Here is a 16,689-nt window from a genome sequence, read left to right on the forward strand (position 1 = left end):
TGGATATGTTGATGCTATTGGTGAATGTGTGGAATGTCTGGATATGTTGATGCTATTGGTGAATGTGTGGAGTGTCTGGAGAAGTTGATGCTATTGGTGAATGTGTGGAATGTCTGGATATGTTGATGCTATTGGTGAATGTGTGGAATGTTCGGCGATGTTGATGCCCAAAAGACGTAGATGGAATGGTGGAGATGCCGAAGCCAAAGTACCTAGGGATACTGGAAATGTTACTCTCCCAGGAAAATACTTGATCTGGAAGTGCTGGTGTTACTGTCCCAGGCATGTAGGTGGGCTGGGTATGTTACTGTTTCAGGGCTGGAAGTGGTTTATCTGGTGACCTTGTATCTCACAGCCTGAGACGCATCATCTTCAGTATTATCTTCTGCTGGTTTCTCCTTTCCTTGAGAATTAATTGATCGTGTTTAATCCCAGGTGGTGCTAAAAAGAGAAAGGCTCACACCTGACCAAAACAGTGGATGATATTCTGAGGGTGACATCCGGAAACCCACAAAAAAACCAGAAAATCCACCACATTCCATGAGGACGGCTGAGATCCACAGCGAGGAGGTAAGGTGGAGGAAAGATCAGATCTGAGAGAAGTGGGTGGTGTAAGTGGTCTGGAAATTGGGCAAGCGTGTGGGGGCGGGTAGGAAGTCTGATAAAGGGCAAGGGTAGGGCTTAAAGAAGGTAAACACCAAGTACACCTGAGGTCCACGGGGAGAAGGCGGGGTGGCCAAAGCAAAGCTCTGCGGTGGTGGCAGTGGTAGGGGCAATGCAGAAGGAATTTTGAAATGGGGCATGCAAATGGCATTGAACTGGGCATCAGAAGGGCTCCTAGGGCAAGGTCCACGTTGAAGGCCATCTGTAAGGTCTTTTCGTAAAGTGACAATAAGGGATGCTGATAGGGAACCGTTAACACGGCTTTTAGTACGCGAAAGATGTTCTGAACCCCAGATCAGGTTTGATCTCAACTCCGCGGACAGAAGTGGTGCACGAAGAGGAAAAACATTGACTACAAAAGTTTACGATTTGTATAAGTTGGAGATAGTCACTGCTGAGGATGACAAAAACAGCACAACTGGACAAAGGGAGGGAGCCATGGATGAAGCCAAGACTTCAAAAGGCAAGGTAAAAATATTATATATGTATAAACAAATAAGCACTGGCAAAGCCAATAGGTCAGAATTTTTGTTAGGAGAAACTTTTAGTAAGATATGGGTGACGTGTCACTGCCAGATGTCCTAGAAAAAAAGTCTCATAATGAAGCAATATTCTGTGCTACAACAACATGAAAGCTGGCAGGAGCGCCCTTTCCTTAACAGACTGCATTAGCAGAGATAGGCTGTGCCATCAAAGAACAGTGTTATGAAAATGAGTCAGAAAGTGCAGTTTGAGTTCTGGAGAGCTCAAAGGCATACACAGCAAACTACCACACAGGAGATGCTTTTGATTGAGGATATGTACATCTAACAACATGTTATCATGAGTGCAAAGTAGAACATGAACACCTAAGTATACTTAGTGAGTCTCACTATCTCTTTATGACAATCTAGGCCATCCCCATCGCATTTACTTCCTAAACAAAAATACATAAATCTGTGATAAGAATCTCATCTCTTCACTCCCTCCTGCTCACCTTCACTCCCTTCTCCTTCCTCCTCCTCTCCTTCCTTCCTTCCCTTCATTCTCCTCCTCTCTTCTCCTCCTATCCCTCACTCCTTCTCCTCTCCCTCACTCCTTCTCCTCTCCCGCCTTCCTCCCTCCATTCTCCTCCTCTCCTCCCTTCCCTCCCTCGGCGTCCTCTGCGGTGTCAGGGCAGCGGTGGGCCCTGCGGTGTTTCTCTGAGCTCCCTCCCCAGTGGGAGACACTACAGCCCGCGAGAGCCGTCCGTGAACTCTCTTTAGAGCGGACAGAAAAATAACTTCTTCCCTTGAAAACAATATCCATGCCTGCACCCGCCCTTCCGGCGAAGGGGCTTTGGGAAAGGCGGAAACAGACTAAAGACGCAGGGAAGTAAGTGTTTGACCGCCTCCTGTTAGCGCCCAGAAAGTATGGAATTTTTATCAGCGCTCTACAGAAGCGATAACTTATAAATAGATGAACAAAGAAGGACAGCGCTGCTGACGGATTTCCTCATCAGAAGTTGCCTGGTGCTGGTGGGGGGCACACTTCGCATGGGTACCACGCAGAAATACAGCACCTGGGTTACTGGTGGTAAAACCATACAGACATTGGCGCTAGAAATAAGAGTGTGTAGGTGCTGCAGCACCCCGGAAATAACAATGCCGGGGTTCAGAAGGTGAATAAGCAATAAAGATGTAGGTACATTGGGGCAGATTTACAATAACTGGCGCATCCCTGCATATTAGCAGGGATGCGCCAGTTATTTTGCGTGATGTTAGAAACCCCTTGCGCCACCACGGATGCTCCGCATTTACAATGCAGCGCACCGTGGTGCAAGGATAGACAGATGCGTGACGCATCTGTCAGCGTAAAGGTGACGCAGTGCTGGAGTCGTGTCACAAGCGTGACCCAACTCCAGCTCTGCTCAGGGGCGGCCTATACTTGCTGTGCTACAAGCAGGCATAAGGTTTTGACGCAGCGGGGTTGTAAAAATGACTCAGTGAAATCTTGTAGATTTCACTGCGTCACTTTTACGAGGCTTCCTTGCGACGGAACGCCCACCCTGCATACATTATACCTGACGCAGTTTTAATGTAGCGCAGGGCTTTACAACGTGACGCATCTCACTAGATGCGTCACGTTGTAAATATGTCACATGGTGGCGCATTGTTTACGGAGCCGCTGCTTCACAGAAGTGACGCAACGGTGTCGTAAAGATGTCGCAAGGGGCTTTTAAATCTGCCCCCTGTGTTTATCTTGTCACATAAGTGGTGTCTCAAAGACAGAGGTCAAATGTCAAGTATGTTTGACAGGCTTCTGCTTATTCTTTTAGCATGGAGATTGGGGTTCACTTTTCATGGGCTGTAAAGTGAGGGGATTTTTTAAAGCAATGTTGCTGCGGTACAGGGAGTATGAAAGGAAAGGCTGCAGGATGTCGTTTTTTCCTAACACAACAAAATTGGACTGTACAAATATTTCAAAATAGATCAACAGTTAGGAAAGTACAAACGAAACACATTTTTAATTCCGAACTGTGATGGAAACAAAGATTTTAATAGGATCAAATTAAACCAAGAAAATTAGTTGGTGATGCTCATAATTGATAAACGTGGTACAAAAGGGGGTGGTGGCGATAGACGCAGCATCTGAACCAATCAAACACTCACCCCCAGTCAACAGATCTGGGTATAATGCATCACCGTTCTTTAGCCCACTCTGCCACCCCAGTTCAGACATGGCCATGTGCAAATCAGTCTGACCCTGTGCCTCATGGGAACAGTCCAGCCCGAACTGCCAAGCCATGCCTTCCCTGGACCGGAAACAAGCTTCCTTGGACCGGTTTCTGGCATTACAGCCGTCTTCAGCCCGGCTTGCTTGAATCCAGTGGCAAAGGGAGCAAGGGACTCACGTCTGAGCATACCCTGACACACTTATGGCGGCCAAAGCGGTACAAAAGGGGGTGGTGATGGACAGAGCATCTGACCCAATCAAACACTCACACCCATGATTTGCACGCTGTCATTTCATAAACGCAGGGATGCGCCATATTGACAACAATACAACACATCCATGTGTTTTCTCTTGCACCGGCGGTAAAAAAGCTGTCTAGCACCAGCGCAGGCACCTGCGTTGCAGGGATGATAGTGTTTGTGCAGGAAGGGAGACCTTCCTGCACAAACACAATCATTAATGGCATTTTTCTCCTGCAACACACATAGAAAAAGCAAAAAACAGGGAGAAATAAAAGTTTTTCTCCTCGTTGTGCCACTCTAATGCCTCCTTTTAAAAGGTGCTAGTTTTTTGGCGCTGCCTCAGATTTACAGATCCTAGTGAATCTGGGGCAGTGCCAAAAAGCAATGGGTGTTGCCTGGGTACACCCACAGCAACGCCCATTGCACGCCCTTTTGCTGCAGAAAACTGTGTTGAGGACCATATTTACAAGGCGCTGTTAGGCCGTGCAAAGTGGCTTAGTGCCACCTTGTAAGCATGGAGCAGGGCACAGTGCCACCGGAGTGTCGGAAAAGTGACGCTTCCATGGTGCAATGCCCTTGTAAATATGCCCCACAGAATGGGAAATATTCTGGTGCAAACAGCAGGTGCCACGGTCCACTGAGCTACAGAACGCAGGTGGTGCTTGGTATGACTTACCCTGGAAATGGACACGGCGCAGCGTCAGAGCGCTGCTCTGTAAGGTGCAGAGTTTTGGGGCTCATCGAATCTGGAAGAGTGCTCCACTTCCTTTGTGCTTAGAGATGGGAAGTATATGGTTTCCCGCACTAAACTCAGAGCTGTTGTGCATTGGTGAACATTCTGGGGCACAAAGGAGCTTTGCAACCACTGCGCTGCTCTCAGCGATGTTCTGGGTTAAACAGACAGCTCAGCTATGGGGTGGTTTTAGTATGTCAAGAATACATTGGGGGAAGTAGGTATTTCACAACTTTGGGACCATCCTAACACAATCATGCGTGACTGTGCCTTATATGCATAATTAACATATAATCGGTGGGCCCGGGAAGACATTGGTCAAACACACATCATGGTAGCTTGACCAAGGCTTCTCACTGCCCAAACAAGTGTCCAGTTACAGCCTTATTTAGATGATGTAAACTTGGGTTTTAGCTAAAACTCTTTTTTTTAAAATTCAGGACTGGATCTTGCCACCAAACTATTTATCTCAAAATGGGTCACTTCCCGTTCTCAATCCCCTTGTTGTCCATTTTGTACATGTGTTATTGAAAACAAGGCCCATTGTAATTCTTTGTGCAGCATATACTGCCCCAAGATGTAAATGGCTGCTGCCCCAATGAAGGGGCACAGGAGTCCGAATGATAAAAATTGCCCTGGAGTCACTAAAATTCTCTGCACATGGTGAGATGGTGACCGCTGTGGCCTGTTCTCTTCTCACTGCTTGGCTAACCAGGAGAGAGGTCACTGCCTTGTGATGATCATTACTGTTTATTTTTCTAAACTTTGTGATTTTTAGGTCTCGCCTGTCAATGCGCTTGCGCATTGAGCTTGCGAGAATATAGGGGCTTAACGAGAGCTTAACCATTGGGCGATTTGATGCCGTGCCCGTGAAAAGCAAGCTCAATGCGCAAGCGCATTGACCGCAAAGCACGTGCACATCAAAGCCATCTGCCTCCCTCCCACAGGCATCCCCCAGCGTGCGCTCTGCCTCAGGCATTTCTCCTCCCCTAATTATTCACGGCCGGCCGGCCGTACTTTCACTTTCACGGCCGCCAGGCCTTGTCTCTCGTTTCTCCTCCCCCTTCCCCCCTCCCCACAGCAATGCCAAGAGCTTGTTTGCTGAGCGGTTGTGCTTTCTTTTAGTTATCCAGCTGATTGAGGGTTCCGCTAAATTGTTAGGGTTTTACTAGGGAGTGAGCATATGCCGGCTTTGTCTAATAATGGGGCGCGTGGGATACTTTGATGTACTGGTTGGCGTGAGCTGGATTCTTGCCTGCTATGCACTGCCCATGTGTTCGTGTCAACTCACATTCCAGCCCCTGCACCGCTCCCTTCCCACCAAAATTTTTCAGGTACACTGTGCCCCATCGACCATTCCCAGCACTCCCTAAGCCTTTAATACTCCACTTTCAGCCATAGGGTAGCGAATAACCAACAAAACACACTGCCATTCTCAGGCATTGAAGCTATTTCATTGCTGTTTAACCGGGTGATATCATTAACATAAGGTATGTCGGATCAAATTGAAGCTATTTCATTGCTGTTTAACTGGGTGATATCATTAACATAAGGTATGTCGGATCAAATGTACTTGTAAAGAAATAGGATACTTTGTTTTAGCTTCAGATTAATCATCAGACATACTTTTTCTAATTATTTAATACAAAGTAAGCGCCCACTACAGACATTACTTTGTTTTTACACTAACGCGTATGCTTAATAACACTGCATGCCAACCTTTAGATTAATAGCAGCGCGCCTTTCCCAATGTTTTTAAATTTTATAAACACAGCCACCACATTTATATAGCATAGACAAAGCATATCGTGTACAATGTTTATATTACATTCTTTCTTACAAGCAGCACATATGAGGGCCATGCTTCTTTATTTTATGCGTAACACTAAAATGCGTTTGTTTTCAAGTGTATCAGCTTTCAAAAAATGCTGAGCTCAAAGCTTCATAGTCATGGCGGCATCATACTAATTTGCCTCATCTTTTTAGGTCGAGCTTGCTCGACATTTTGTACAGGGGCTTTTGAAATTGCTACCCCTGTTTTCCCTGGCTGCAAGCTTGAACGCGCGCAGTGCCAGCTTGCTCCATGTCACCATGTTGTGCCCCTTTCCCCCACGCATCTCCAGCCCTTTGATGCTTTCGCCACACTCCAATTGCTCCCCTCTCCCGTGGCGTTTGTAATCCTGCCCCCTGCTTTGCCCCCTCACCCTCACACTGTGCTTGCATCTTTGTTTGACTAATAAACCCCAATGCTTGTTTTTTGTGGATTTACTTTAAGCTAGTGCCTTTATAAATTACAATAACTTTCATTTAAGAATTAATTACTCGAAAAAAAATTAAAAGCCATTGTTATTTGTAAAATCAATTAATATTTCACCTCTGTTCTTGCATTTTCGTCACAATAAAATACACTGAACATATTCTTCACAAAAGTTATTTACAATAGTTTAAGCTATTGCTAATATAAATTACAAGAACTTTTATTTAAGTATTAATTATTTAAAAAAATTAAAAGCCATTTTTATTTGTTATATGAATACATGTAAGTCACGTACATACAAAACATGTTGCATTACAAATGCTATAGGTGTCACATTTGAAAAAGTCAAAAGTATTGGCATTGTAAATGACAAAGTTATTAATTTTGCCATTTTCAAGACCAACACATTAAAAAAAATTGTCATTTGCAAAACCAATAGCTCCAACTTTTCTAATGCGAGACCTATTGCATTTCCAATGCTTGTTATTATTGTATTGCTGTTTTAATGTCTTATGGGTTGTACGTGAAATACACTTTTGGCTGGTTGGTTGGATATCAATTTGCCCCCACATGCTAGAGCATTCAAAGACCTGAAGTTGCCCAGGAGAAATCTGGGTAGCCTATCCAGTTCTGTTGCAGAACCACATGCTGCAAAATGCAATGAAAATACATGGAAGCATGGGAACTGACTGGGCTGGCCACACCTGGCATGGGACATCTTGAGACCTCTCTTTGTGTCTCTAGTTCCCAACAGGATGCACCTCTGGAGAGGTTAATAGGACTCCACTTGCCATGTGACTGACTCTCAATCAATCATCAGTAATTATGCGCGGCAAGTCACCCGTGAGGGTCTCAAGGCTCTGGAGTTGCTGACTGCTATGTGGTGCTCTGTTCATTTGAACAGCCAGATCTTGAGTCATTTCCTGAATTCCCAGAAGGATGACATGGTCCTGAGGTACTGGGGAAGGTCGTTCCACGCTTCGGCGACCTTGGTGTTAGGAGCATCCTCCGCTGTGACTTCAGCAGATCTGGGGTGTCTGTGTGGAAGAGCTCTAACAACACCTGAGTCATCAGCCTTTCAAAACCTTGACAAATGTCTCCGTAGCATTGCTCACCTCTGACCCCATACCGTACCACTGCTAAAATCCAATTAGTTTGAATTGTCAGGTGTTTGTTTAGTGACCTCAATGCTCTGCCTGCCGCTCACCTGACCCTATTCAAAGCTCCTCTCAAAGGCACCTGTCTTCTTGAAAGGTGCATAGAGTTCATGTGGAAGTTCCAGGCAATCGTGTCACACCTCGGCTAGTGTCCTGCCAATGTCATCACCCGAACCCTGTCATTATTTCAATACACTTCCAGAAACTGACTCGGCCACAGGGAAAGAGAGGTGGTGGTGAGCAGAGGAGGTCACCTCTCAGCTGAGACTTGTCAGTATTCTCAGCAGAGAAACAAAGGACTGAATGGGTATGGAGTCTTAACTCCAACCCCACTAACCTCATGGCTCTGTTGCAGAATGGCTAGTGCTGGGCAAGGTCACGAGACAGCCATGTTACTCCAGCCCCCAGCGATGTTGCATTCTGTAAATATCATGTGCTCATTTTATATAGTATAGCATTTGCCAACTCCTTTGCCTCTTGGTTCCCCTGGGCAGATATTTGTCTGCAGCTGTTTGTTCCCCAATGGGTGGTCTCTGTGAGACTTGGTAGGTAGCATTCAGCCGAGAGCTGTGGTACGGGGTCAGCAGGACCCTCTTGAGGTGGACAATTTACGTGCCGGGCAGTGTGCCGAACCCTCATGCATGGCCTTATGGACATCACAGGCCATCTTGAACAAACCTCTGACCACCTTAGGAAGCCAGTTTACACTGATCAGGATTGGGATGTATGTGATCTGATCTTCTGGAGCGTGAAACAAGAAAAGGTGCAGCAGTCTCACATTTTGGAACAAGGATCAGTGGAGGCGGTCACATGTCCCTTAGTCACACAGCTTTCAAGAGCAAAACATTTTGTCTATGATGCTCATTTGATGTAGCGGCATAGTCCCTTGACCTCCCACCTTTCAAGAGATAGACAGTGCATCTTTGATTGCTGTGATCCTTGCACAGTGAGGAGTCCCCCCCCCCCACCCCATTCAGCCCACTCCAGTGTCTGCATGATGGTGGTCACTCAGCAAGATGTTCTATGTGCTGGCCAGCTGGCAGGATGGATGCCCAAAGGGTGTCAAAAATGTTTTCTTTTTCCTTCTCCTGACTTTTCCTCGAAATGCTAGTCTCCTCTAGGGGTAGGTGCAACCAGCCTTATATCTCTGCCTATCCAAGATGGTCGCATCTCCAGTGCTTGTTTCCAGAAATGCCCAATCCAAGAGGGTGGTAATAGTTTTCCACTGATGTCATTTTCTGCTTAGAGCACATATAAGGATGCTTTTGTCAGCGAAGGGTGCATCGCAAAGCCTTACATCCCCCTAATTTTGACACGTTCATTGCCCATTCTAATAAACGTGTTGCCCCCTCAATGCTTTCTCTCCTTTTCTTCAGCAGGGTTCTTTTTGGTTCTTTCTTCTGGAAGACCTTACCCTGGGCTGTTTCTCAAGTCTGATTCAGGGTGCTTTTGGCACCTTGCTTTTGGACCAGTGCATTAACTACCAACTATAATAAAGAATTACCAATAATGCCCAGGAGTTTTTTTCTGCTCTTTGAAGCCTACCCCTCCTGAAAGGTTATCCTCCTAAAGAGACACTTGACAGCTTTGACATGTATACCTTTGACATGTATATTAAATGCAGCGCAGCCACATGGCTACTTGGAGGACTTTCCAATTGGATGAGTTTCCAGGCAATAACAAAGGACATTTGAGAGACCTTCACTGGGTCTAGTCCTTGACAAACATTGAGAGATGCATTTAAAGGGCACAGTTATTTAGAGGTTGCTAGTTAGTAAGGGTTATGAAACTCAAGTTTTGAGAGGATGAGCAATTGAGCCAAAGTTCTGAAGCCATCCACTGGGGAAAGGGACTTTATTCCTCGGAGTAGCACGAGTGGGGATCCAGCTCCTTTTGCTTGGGTGTTAACGTAGGAGTCTAGATTCGTGCTTTTGTTAGCGATGGGTCCCAAAAATGTGGCGACTTCAACATTGGGTAGTTTGCGGTTGACCAGATTTGTAGCATGAAACCAGGAGTGCATTGGAGTGGAGCAATGCGAGGGAAGCACTGGTGGAACACGGGGGCATATTATCAAGGACCGGTGTTAAAATTATCGCCGTTTTATCAGCAGGAAACTGCAGATAAAACGGCGATAATGGGCTTGATAATACGCCCTTGTTAATTCCCATAGAAGCTCATGTTCTTGTGTTAACATGGGCTTCTATGGGAATTAACAAGGGCGTATTATCAAGCCCATTATCGTCGTTTTATTGGCAGTTTACTGCTGATAAAACAGCGATAATTTTAACACCGGTCCTTGATAATATGCCCCACAGTGTTTAGTGGGTTCAGCTGGAGATGGTGTAGTGGCATCGAGTACTGTAGTACAGCTCAGGGCCATCAACGTAGAGATGAGAATAGAATTCCCGTCCATGCCCCATCAGTAACCTGCAGGACCACGCTGTCTTTCGAAAAGCCCTGAAGACCTGGATTTTCACCCTTTTATTGTTCTTCAGTTCTTCTCCCTTTCTCTAATTCTAGAATATTTCTTTCTCGCTACCCTACTCGCTTTCGGAGCTCTCCCTCTTTAGCACCTTGACGCCTTGTAGGTATTTGTTGCGCTCTTATAAATATAAAAATAAATGAAAATCGATATATTGTCTGAGAAGGCAATTGAGGGCGCCTTATAAAGTCTACAAGCATATGGGACAGTATCCATCCTGGAGGAACCTGTTTGTGAAGAGAGGAGGTGCTAAAGGGGCGGGGGGTTTGAATATTTTGTGTGCTGGGCGCAACTTATCAAATCATGCTCAAGCCACCTGAATCACTTATTCCCATTCGTTCTTGCAGGATTTTTTATAAAGAAGGAGCAAGCGTGTTAACCTTTGCTGATATCCAGACGCACTTTCTTACTACCACAAAATACCCATAACTAATAATGTGTGTAATTATTGGATAGGAAGCAAATGGTTAGATAGTGGCAAAAATAGCAAATGCATTTTATTTGCCTTTGATTATTCAAACCACACAGCAAAATACATAGTACAGGTTTAAAAGCTATCCACCAGGCCTCCCTTACAGAAACTATGAAAATAATTCCTGAACACACATGGAACAACTTATATCTAAGTAGCACAATAATTCATGTATCCTAAAAATAGTTTTCTAGCCATGAAACCTGTTTCCATTTAAAAGACAGAGGAAAGCACAACAAACCCAAAACAATTACAGTCAAAATGGTATTTCATACCTGAAAACATTAGTAACATTGGAAATCGGATTGTTTGCCTCGCTTATGTGGGTTTAATACACATGGAGAATTCGTTATCACAAAAAGCTGCCACGAGGTCTTCACGTGAATTGCGTCAAGCTTTTGTCTGCCAGGGAGGTGGCATTTTTGAATCTCCATCAGATGCCATCAGCACGAGCCTCCGGGCACATATGTACGTCCTTGGATGCCCCATGCTCCATAAACCAACTGCTTTCAACATATCTCGTGATATTGTGCAAATGTGGGAAATTACTAACACATTTGAGTTTCTTCGCAAGGTTACAGGGTTCGCCACATGCAGCTTTATGGAGAATATTAAACCACAGCTTTATTATCTCAAGAATTTAAATTTGATGAGACCCAATCTTCGAGAAGCAATTTCTCAATATGCTACTCAATGAGGCTTAAGGGACCAGGTGGTCTCAGTTCTGTGCAACACTCTTGACCATATGGTGTAGATTTATTTTCAATTAGAGTTTGGTGGAAATCCTACATTTTCTGGAGGAAATGATGAATTAAGAGGAATGGTGAGGGGCTGAATTTTCTCCCCAATAGGTTAGAAAGGCCGGGTCAGATTCACAGAACTAACTTAAGACAAAATCCGAAACTTACTACCATTTTGGTATTCACAGAAGGCACTTACTCAATTTGGTATTCACAGAAGGCACTTACTCATTTTGGTATTCACAGAAGTTAGGAGTCCTAACTTTAGGACTCCTAAATGCCTTCTGTGAATACCGAAAGTATTAAAGTTTGGATTTTCTCAGTTTAGGAGTAGTAAAGTTAGGACTCCTAACTTTAGGACTCCTAAATGCCTTCTGTGAATACCGAAAGTCTTAAAGTTAGGATTTTTCTCAGTTTAGGAGTAGTAAAGTTAGGACTCCTAACTTCTGTGAATACCGAAATGAGAAAGTGCCTTCTGTGAATACCAAAATGAGTAAGTGCCTTCTGTGAATACCAAAATGGTAGTAAGTTTAAGATTTTGTCTTAAGTTAGTTCTGTGAATCGGGCCCGCCTTTTCAGCAACACCTATTGATTGATGAAGTCTAGTGACTTCAGACCACCACCAATCTTTTTATTTTATTCTTGCCTATAATTTTAAGATTTTTATCACAGTGGTGTTTCTTTGAGCTATGTCTGACCGTCTGAGCACCTCTCTAGAGGTGAGTGTTAGCTGTTTGACCAAGCAACCCTTGAACGTTAGGAGGTTTTCAAGGCCTCTTAAAATGAAGACAGAGGATTCACCTTCAGATTGTTTTGCTCCAGAAACTGATATAATTTCCATTTCCACCCAACTGTAAATCAGAACAATAACTTATAACCGTGGCTCATCCATTTTATTGATCTTTAAGTATAAGCATTCACAGCTGTTTGTGTTAATCAGTATTGATTCAAAGGGTATTCAACCTATAAAAATTATATAATGTGTTTACTGTTGGGCTCCTGCGGTAATGAATGAATGAGTTCTTTTATTTGTGTGGTTACTTAAAACAATTACACTATAGAACATTAAAAACATATAGCAAAAAAGTGCAGGATGTGGTAAAATCTTTTTATTTTTTTTTAAATAGACTTCGTAATGTTAGAGACTGAACCGTCAAAGTGATGTATGCACGGATGATGTAATCATAATGTTTATTTTTTTTTTATTTAAAACATAGAGCGTCGGGACAGGCTTAAGGCTCGAAAAGCCCCGTGATGTGTCACTTGTTTAGTAGTGGCCGGACCTCTGGGGTGGTGACCCTGATGATGAAGGGCACCTGGCCTGTTCGTCACACTCTACCTGTGAAAACTTGTCCTTCAATAGTGTGCGAGTGTGGTATACAAATTTCCCAAAGTTGGCCATGTACTTCACGATGTCCAAAGAATAGAGCTGTTGGACGGCCTCCTTTGCTGTACGCGTGCCCAGTTGAAGAAGAATAGGTCTAAGGTGTATTCTGGGAACTTGCCGCATGGTAGGACAGCAAAATAAAATGTGTGCCAGGGACTCTCTTTTGTAATTGCAAAGATGACACTCCGTAATGCCCAGCCGTGCTTTCCAGGATGGATATAATTCTAGTAACGGGAGCGGGTGTAGTCTTACTGCTAAAATCCGATGTAATGCTGGTCTTCCCACGGGCTGCGTGAGGTGGGGCTTGTGACTAAGCAGACTATGAGGGAGACATTGGGTTTCATGAAAGTCTCTTGCTGCCAGGGATTCCATGTCCAGACTGCGAGAGCGTAATTGTAGTTGCCTTGTTATTGGTATTTTAATGATAGCGTAGTTGATTGTGCTGGGGGTCCCAGTTCTCTGTCGCTAATTGCGGAAGATCTTTGGCTGTGGCAAGGCTGGCACACCAAAGGTTACTCGGTTCTAGAAAGATGGATTTTATGGCGGCCTTCATGGTGTTATCCGGAGCCACAGTTGTTAGATAGAAATATTTTGTCATGGCGGCCAGCTCTTCTAATTTTTGTTGGTTGAGGTCAAATTCAAGGTGAATCAAGGTGTTTGTAGTGCAGGCTGGTAAGCGAAATTTATTTTTATATGCTGTTCAATGTATTTTTTCCAAGTCCTGTGAAAACCTCCCTGGAAATGTCTGTTGTGTGTAATTGGGAGACGGTAGTAGTTTAGCCCTCAATAATCTTTGAATAGCCGTGGTTGTTGGGCTATCTAAGGTGGCATATAGTTTGCAGAGGGCATGTGTGACCATTTTTCCTTTCTGCCGCAATTTTTGGAGATGAACCCGAGGGCGGCCCGTCTCGCTAAGCCAGGCCCCAAGATAGTTATAGGTTTGTACGCAGTCCAAAATCAGGGGACCCAGCTTCCACTTAGCAAGTTTTTTCTTCTGTTTTTGGCAAAAAATCACTATTTTGGACTTACTTGGGTTGGCGACCAGCTTGTTTTCGGCATTGTATTCAGACAAGGAGGTTAGTGCTTTCTGGAGGCCTATTTTGGTATGGTCCAGAAGAACAAGGGCTCCTGGGAGTATGCTTCCACTCTCATGCATTAGATGATAAAAGAGAAGCGAAGATATCCTGGTCAGCAAACTGTATATGGAGTAAATATAATAAGGCCCACCCTTCCTGCACAGCTCTGGTAATTCTTCCCAACCGGACTCGTAATACCATGTTTGCACTAGTATTCCATAGAGTTGTATGACGTTACAACGCATACTTTTACAGCGCATACCTTTACAATGCATTTTTTACAACGCAACATCCATTACAACGCATTCCATTACAACGCATGCCATTACAACGAATTTTTAAATCTACCTTTACAACGCATTCCATTACAACGCATACTACCTTTACAACGCATACCATTACAACGCATACCATTACATTGCATGTATGGTAAGTATTGGATAGTGTAGGGGTAAAAATTACTATTCTAACTTCAGGGGGTGCAACAATAGGGTAAGTGTTGGATAGTGTAGGGGTAAAATTTACTATTCTAACTCCAGGGGTGCAACAATAGGGTAAGTGTTGGATAGTGTAGGGGTAAAATGTACTATTCTAACTCCAGGGAGTGCAACCGTAGGGTAAGTGTTGGATAGTGTAAGGGTACTCTGCGTTGTAATGGTATTCATTGTAATGGTATGCGTTGTAAAGACTGCGTTGTAATGACATGAGTTGTAATTGTATGCGTTGTAGTGTCATGCATGGTAATGGTTGCGTTGTAATAGCGTGCGTTGTAAGGGATGTTGCGTTGTAATGACTGCATTGTAATGGTAGTGTGTTGTAAAAGTTGCGTTGTAAAGGTTGTTTTCCATTCCAAAGCTTTGGTAATTTCTGAAGTTGAGTGCAATTGAGTCTAAGAAAGTATTGGATTCATTATCTAAGGCTACCACTGAACATAACAAGATTGAAAAAACCTTACTGTAGTAGGCTTCCATTAGTTCTTCGTAGGAAAAGTACACAGACAGAATATAAAAACAGAATATAAAAGTGTCTTAGTCCTAAAATAGCCTTCCCAGTCTCTTCATCAATGGCTTTCTTTTAAATCGTCCAGTTAAGACTCGAATGGAGCTGCATTCCTAGCTGGTGGAACAAACTCAATGTTCCAAGTGAACAGGGTTTTCCTTCATCCAAGAAATCAGGATCTCTGTTTACTAATAATTTTTCTGTAATTCATTTCTGTGCCTGATCTAACAGAGCCAAATTGGTAGCATACATTAGCAGTGACATTGGCTGAACTCTTAGTAAAAAGAACTAACAATTTATCTTTGAAAGATTTGAAACAAAATCCACAAAGTGAAGGTTGAATGGAATCGGACCAGGACACTATCCTGATTTAATTATTTCTCAGTCTTAATGTTTTTGTAATCCCTCGTCGCCCTGCCCTATGGCAATCCTAACTCAGAAACCTATTTCTTCAGGAATTTGTAACTATTTTTGTAAAAAACATTTTCCAGTTTTGTGAAATTATTGAAGTTGGTGAAGCTTAATAAAAATGTTTTCAAGAAACTGGGTGGGTGGGGCCAGACAGTCCTCTGTTGACAGAGCAGGTACTAGGAGGAGTAGTGGTGGGCACTTGTAAATGCGCATGTCTGTTTGGCAAGGCATCTTAGGCCAGCCAAAGAGGCATGAGCATGTACGTTTCTCCATCCCAGCTGTCTTCCACAGCCGGGTGGAGAAACGGCACAGACTCCCTGTGCCTGAGCAAGCATCAAACCAGCACGCTCAGGCCAATCCCCATGCTGCTCTCATAGTATGAGAGCAGCTTCTGGGTTGGATGGGGAGTCCGTGATGGGACTGCTGGGAGCAGGTAGAGCAGAAGAGCGACAAGGAGCGAGGTGGCTGGCCAGTCGGCATAAAATAAGGTTTTTAGGTTTCGCCTAGGCAGCCCTTGCGCGGTCCCTTCGAGACATGCAGTATCTAGTTTTTGTATTGTTAATTCCTCCTCCCCCCACCCCCCCCCGCTGCTGCAGCCTCACCGCCCTGCCACTGTAGCACATTTATCAATAACCAGCAGCAGTCCTGCAACAGTCCTGTTTTTCTACCCCAGACCCACTCGACAGCATCCTCAGCTAGGGACCTGAGGATAACGTTTGTGGTCCCAGCTGGAGCAGAAGCAATGAGTATTACACCCACGAATACATAATAACTTATAAAGCACATACGGTCAGGAGGGTGTCCTGGCGCTAGGTAAACGTAACCTCTACGGCACACAGTGTCAGACAGCAGAGAAAACTTTTCTCATTTCCATAGGAAAGCCTAGCTCAGAAGAGGCACTATTAAGTTGTGTTTTAGCCATGGCTGCTATGTACTGCCCTTAGAGAGAGAGATCATTGTTTGGCACCATCATTTCTCCTCAATAGCCGAGGATTCTGTCCCAATGGATGTCCAGGACTTTCTTAGTTTCCTTGATTCTCCAGCGGGAGCTGTGGTCCTACAGTAGAGGATTACTCCAGGTGATGGTTTGGGTTCAGATACAAAATAACCAGGACCACGGGAGGATGTATGTCAGACTATCGCAGAAATATATCTAGAAAAAAATATTGTGCAACCAAAATATCATAGCCAAACTATCAACTACTGAAATATCGTATAATTAAAAACATATAGGTGATTATAGATTAACTCTTCTTATCTCCACCTCCATATCAAGGTACATAGCTTTGGAGTTAAGTATAGTAAATGCATACTTACCTATATGTACTTACCTTTATGATTCTTTGGTTGTCCATAGTCTGGCTCTGATATTTTAG

At 44.1% G+C, this 16,689-nt stretch overlaps 1 protein-coding gene across 1 annotated transcript in view; it reads left to right on the forward strand.

The window, feature by feature from the left end:
- The first annotated feature begins 444 nt into the window (after positions 1 to 444).
- ADORA2A (adenosine A2a receptor) overlaps positions 445 to 16,689 on the forward strand; it is a 153,691-nt gene continuing 137,446 nt past the window's right edge. The window contains exon 1 of the mRNA XM_078666241.1: positions 445 to 570. The gene's annotated coding sequence lies outside the window, so the exon portion shown is untranslated. The remainder of the gene's footprint in view (positions 571 to 16,689) is intronic.

Source organism: Lissotriton helveticus, chromosome 11 (genome assembly GCF_964261635.1).
Source record: "Lissotriton helveticus chromosome 11, aLisHel1.1, whole genome shotgun sequence".
Classification (NCBI taxonomy): domain Eukaryota; kingdom Metazoa; phylum Chordata; class Amphibia; order Caudata; family Salamandridae; genus Lissotriton; species Lissotriton helveticus.